Here is a 6,315-nt window from a genome sequence, read left to right as displayed (position 1 = left end):
GCCCCCATATCACTGTTCCAAGGATGTGTGATGAGAACCTTAGAATGGCATGTGGACGCTCGGATTCCTTTAGAATACTAGCGTAATCCAGTACTGGCATACTTTGCTTCGCTGTGCCCACTGGGCATAACTGCTGCCAACGTGTGCCAGGGATATGCGTAACTTGCATTATTCTGTAGAATACACACACAAGTGAGAGGCCCACCCTGTGTTCTGTCCATGTGCTCGGCCCCCTTACATTTATGCAGTTGGGGAGGCAGTTCAATGTCATCCAGACATCTAAAGGTAGGCTCTGGGATGATGTGTGCTAAGCTAGTGTCCTGTGAAGGGCACTGTGTGTGGATAAATAAATATATATATGGTGCCTGAACAATCTGCGTGGAAAACATTTCCACCTATGCGTATTCTAGATTAACACGCACGGAATATAGAATAAGCTTAGTTGATATCCCAGTGCCTAGAACTACGTGCATCCGTCTACACCAACGAAAATGTGGCGTAAATCCCGGCACGTAGCTTTAGGCACAGTGGGCCGTATTCTATAACGGTACGTGTAAATTTCGGAACGCCCAGGTAATGCCCATAACCACGCCCCTTTTTGCCTGCACGTGTTACAGTTTAGGCGCAGTGCTTTACAGAATACGCTGAGGGAGTTGTGCGCATATGTTCTAATTATTGCCAGTTAGTGCTCATTATTGCTTAAGTGCTGTTAACGCTAATTGGCTTGTTAAGACAATTAAATTACGTGCATTGTTATAGTGGATTTTAGCGCAGAACGCTAGGCATGCTCTATAGAATCCTGGCGCGCGGGGGGGGGGGGGGGGGGGGGGGGGGGTTAGTGTGCATTTCATGCCTAATTTTGGGGGCAAGCCAAAGGCTGATGAGTTAGGCACGCAAAAGTACGGTAGGTATTCTATAACAGTGCACCAATATTCTGGGAATGCCTTGACCCACCTATGGCCATGCCCCTTTGGATTTGTGCCCCTAAATTTCATAGCGTGCATGTTGTAGAATCTGCCCTAGGGCAGATCCACGCGTAACTTCTAATTACAGCCAATGAAGTGCTTGTGAACTCCAGTAATGGATTGTTAGTACCTAATTAGCTAATGTAGTTTGTGCACTGATCTGCAATTGATGCTCAACTTTAGGTGACCTATACAGAATAATGCTGAGATGCCCTGCTGGCACTTTCCAGGGTAAGTGAAAGCTCGTGTGCATAAGTGCTGGTATTCTGTAAATTAACGCGTGCAAGGATTGTATAGATTCGGCGCCCAGTTGTAGAAAAGTGCATAAATGCAACGCCAAATTAGACATGGTGTCTGGGGGGGGGGGGGGGGGGGGAGAGAGACCCCCAACATTCTTCCACATAAGCTCAAAATGTCTCCTACTGCAGCAGAAACTTCTGCCTGAAATTCGAGACATTTCGGAGGACTTTCTTTTTCGACAGGATGGAGCTCCAGCGCCTCAAGCATGAAAAACAATTCTGCCCTTAATTAAACCCCAGAATTCATTGAGTCAACAACATGGCGGCGGCATCGAAGACTCCGTGAATGTGTCAAGGTTGAAGGAGGACACTTTTGAACACAAAATACGAATTAACTAAGAAAAAAAACCGGCAACGGGCACAGTATTTTGAAACTATGTAAGGGGACCTGTTTTTTTCCGGATGTCATGTAAAGGTATCCTTCCGGTGCCCACCTCCTTGCAGCCCTTTTCTGTATGTAGAAGTCAATGTTTGGGAACAAGTCACAGCTGACCTCACACTGGTTTAAGGTTGTCCACTGAATCCAGAGGCAATCAACAGAGTTGATCCAGTCCTGGGTTTGCCCAGAGGCAGGCAGGGACTTGTAGTCTTCTTAAGGAATGCAATGGAGAAATCAGAACTACACGTTCCTGCATGCAATGAGGTAAACCTGACACTGGATCAACAGTGTTGGCTAAGTGGATCCAGTTGGCAACTCAGGGTTGGATGGAGTTGGCCTGCATTGGTGATGATGTCAGCCACAGTCTCGTTAGAAATGGGGGGGGGGGGGGGGGGAGTGGGGTCCATTTCTGGTTCATTTGTGTCACTGCATCAAGGCATAGCCGCCAAGAAGGGGGGCAAAATTCCCTGGGTTGGGGCCTCCAGGGGGATCCCGGCATGGGGGGGGGGGGGGTGGTTCTCTCTCTCCTGCTCCTGACGGGACCTGGGTGATCGTTGTCCTGACAGGAGCAGGAGAGAGAGAGAGAGAGAGATCCTAACACCAGGCCCCCCTTGCATTGCCTGCCAAGTAGCTGCTGGGCCCTCAGACCATGCCTGCTCACTTTTGAGACTGATTATGTGCGACCTGAGGAAAGCAGGGGCAGGCAATGCTGGGCAGAGGAAGGAGCCACGCTGCCTGCAGCTGGCGGGGCCAGCGGGCGGCAGCAATGATTCTGCCCCGGGCCTGGCTCAGTTTCACGGCAGCCCTGCATTAAGGTCTGGATTTCAGGAATTTAGTAGCATGCATTCTTTTGGAGAAGCACACATTACTTATAGGAAAAAGCTGAAAATGTTTTTTTTTTTTTTTTGGGGGGGGGGGGGGGTTCTCATTTAAGACAAAAAAAAATAAAAAGGTTGTTTCAAATGAACGCACCTCCCTACTCTCGCTACTTAATGCAAAAGGCACCAGCATTATAGAAGGAACCTTAAATGCCCGATGCCAGAGCCGGTGGTGGGAGGCGGGACTGGCGGTTGGGAGGTGAGGATAGTGCTGGGCAGACTTATACGGTCTGTGCCAGAGCCGGTGGTTGGGAGGTGGGGATAGTGCTGGGCAGACTTATATGATCTGTGCCCTGAAGAGGACAGGTACAAATCAAAGTAGGGTATACACAAAAAGTAGCACACATGAGTTGTCTTGTTGGGCAGACTGGATGGACCATGCAGATCTTTTTTCTGCCGTCATCTACTATGTTACTATGTAAGTAAATGCAGGCGTTAGAGAGCGTTAGCACCAGACTAGCGCCTGCGTTTGCTAATGCAGAATGCTGAGAGCAGACGATGCGTGAACCACGAAGCTCACTGGCTCCCAGCGCACTGCGCATGCAAATGAAAGCTAAAGAACGCATTCTTTATTCAAGGATGCATTTCATTAAACTTTTTTCACCAGAAGCGCCTTCCGATTATCATTCAGGAAGAGTTACTAATGTTTGTTCCCTGCTTTTCTCTCTCTCAATATATAGAATACCTCACTTTCTGTTTGAGCGTACACACTTTCTCTTTTTGAATACGTTGTAAGCTGCCAAGATGCTGCTCCCAGCTGGCGGACTAGTAAATTGTAATAAACTTGAGCTTAAAACTCCCTAATGCTCGGAGGACAGCGCCCCGAAAAAGGGCGCTCCCGCCACTGAAAACCCTGTGCCAGCTTCGAGCCGAGATTAGGGGTTGTGCCCAAGCCGTGAAGGATAGGGAACGCTGGAGGGACAGAGGAGGGAAGCCTTATCCACCAGAAAAAAATACCTCCAGAACACCTTAACCTTCTTACGTTTGCGGTGGCAGCGGAAACGGATGTGTTAGAGCAGAAGCCAAAGAAAAGCATGGAGTCGGCCCAGAGGAGGAGGGCATGATTTAAGGTACAGTGGTTCATGCTAGCTTGGATAAAACATGGTGAAAACAGCAACAAGGTACCTGATAAAGGTGGTCTTCCCAGTCAACTTTTTTTTCAAAATTGGAACCTCTTCCTTTCCCCCCCCCCCCCCCCCCTCCCCCCTCCCCCCCAGGCTTTCTGGGCATCCACTTAAGAGCTGTGCTTTAACGCACAACTCTTCAGCTCATGCACCAGCCACTCACTGTCCTCCGGCTGAACTTCTCAATTTGCATCTCATTAGCATTGAGCATTAGGGAGTTGTTCACTGATCCAGTGGTATTTCTTCAGCACTGTGGCAGAGTTTTGAGCATCTGGACTTCAGAGAGGCGTATCCAAGATATCCTTTTCCAACCCCCACCCCAAATGGTGAGAGCAAAGTCAGGACCTCAGGGGTTGGAATGGAACATGGGCGGGACGAAATGCTTGTTCTTTTGGCCGCTGTCGGAGACAGGGTGCTGGGCTCGATGGACCCTTGGTCTGTCCCAGCATGGCGATGCTTATGTCTTATAAGGGACTAGCAGATGGCAGAGTTTGTAGGGGGACCCTGTGTGCAAAATTCTAAATTTAACCCTATAAATTGCAGACAGCCAATCTGATTCCCCCAATCAGAGAAGGAACTGTTTCCCTGCATGCACTGGGGGCAAAACCAGGACAAGATTAGCTTGTTCAAACTGACCTGGGTGAGGTGGCATCCAGAACTAGATCTCAGATTGCATACATGACACTAAAAGGGTTAAGGTGGGGGGGAGAGAAAGACCGCTGAGACACACTATAATGTTTACAGGTAATCAAAAGGAGAAAGCGGAGGAATTACGAAGAACACAGTTTGACCAGGAATCTATCTCCAATAAGCATCAAAACTGGAGCCAGAGCGAATGTGCACCGGCACAAAGTGAGAATGGACAAAGAAAAAAAGGGATCAGAGAATTCAATTGTAGAGGGACCCCCCCCCCCCCCCCCTTTTTCACTTGGTCCCTGCTGCTCAGACAAGCTCCAGCATGCCCAATAACATAAATCCAGGGAGCTGTTGTTTTCCAATGTACGGGAAAGGGAAGATCCCTGAGGGGTTGCTAGGAAACTGGCCTGGTCCTCTCAGAGGTGGAGAAGAGTGTGCATCTTACAGTCTGGAGTGCTCCAAACCCTGATATCACCTTATAAATATAGACAATGATGTTATCCCCTCTGTCTCTTGGTAGCAGATTTTTTTATTAACTGTAAAGCTGATGCTCAGTGATCAATGTGCAGCTCCTCACAACTGGTGCTACTACAATATAACATTAAAACAGGTTTCTCTGGAGCTAATGTTTATTTATTTATTAGGATTTATTTACCACCTTTTTGAAAGAATTCACTCAAGGCGGTGTACAGTAAGAATAAATTAAACACAAGCAATAGACAATTACAGCAGTAAAAATATTCAAATAACAATACAAAGTATGGTATAGTATTTTACTTACAATGTCAACACAATATATAACAGATAGGTAAGATATTATGGACCTGCGATATAACCTGCCTCGTGGTCTGCTTTTTCATTATTATAAACAGGACAGAATTTTAAGTTAAAACAATTAAACATAGGCACCAACTTTCAAAGGCTGGGATTAGAAAAAAAGTGGACTGGAAGGGCATCATAGTCGTGGCGGGATCCTCTCACGGAGGATTGCCCAGAGGTGACCACTCATCCTACTAGGGTTTGATAAAAGGGATCTGAGCCTGCCAAGCATCCGAGAAGAATGACATGCTGTTGGCGCCACCCAGTGGTTAATATGCCACAATGCTGCCACAGACACGAAGCTCAATACAATCTCAGAAACTTTCACCCCTTAGAGCGGTACTGGAGCCTTAAAAAACTGAGGGTGTTTGTTCTGATGTCATGACAATGCTGTGAAAACCTTGAATTTAAACAAGCAGTGATTAGCTATAAACAATTTTAATAGGACCCAGAGAATCAAACAGCGGACTGAGTCACTATTTCAGAAAGGGGACATGTGTGAAACTCTTATACAACTTGGTTTTTTGTTTATTTTGTCTTCTGTGGCACAGTTGAAACAACACAACAGGCAGAGCAGGGGAGCCAGGCTTAGCTTCGGTGGGTAGAAATGGATAGTGTGGGGGGGGGGGGGCAGTGGCGTAGCCAGGGGGGGTGCCAGGGATGCGGGTCACGCTCCCCCAAACGGAGTTCTGCCAGCTATGGCGCCTATTTTTTCTCAATGTGTTACATTGAAAATGTGTGCCGGCGGAAGTCCGCTCTTGCTCCCCCTGCGCAGTCAACCTGGCTCCGCTTCTGGGGGGGGGGGGTCTGTAAAGAGGAAAATTAGGGAAAGGTTTCTGGTTTCACTGTAGCTTGATCCCAGGTTCTGGGAAGTGCAGCTGGGGTTGGATTCTCCACCATGGTATGGAATGTATTATGAAAATCCATCAGCTGGAAGGGTTATCTGCTCAGAGACTAGTGTACTGCAGATGGATGTCTTTTACTGGGCAAAGATCTCAGCAACTGACTGAAGAAAGATTAAGAAAGCGCTGGTGAAGAGGTCCATGCGCAGCTCATGTTGAAAGGGTGATAGAATTGAATCCAGTCTCGCCTCCTGCGGTTCCCTGTTCTAAGAACCAGGCCAGTCTCTCCCCAGTCCAAAATGTAAAGTATTGTGTTCAATTCTGGTCGCCGCATCTCAAGAAAGATATAGTAGAATTGGAAAAGGTGCAGCGA

The sequence above is a fragment of the Microcaecilia unicolor genome, chromosome 14 (genome assembly GCF_901765095.1).
Source record: "Microcaecilia unicolor chromosome 14, aMicUni1.1, whole genome shotgun sequence".
In the NCBI taxonomy this organism is placed as follows: Eukaryota; Metazoa; Chordata; class Amphibia; order Gymnophiona; family Siphonopidae; genus Microcaecilia; species Microcaecilia unicolor.
This window is presented reverse-complemented; position numbering follows the sequence as displayed.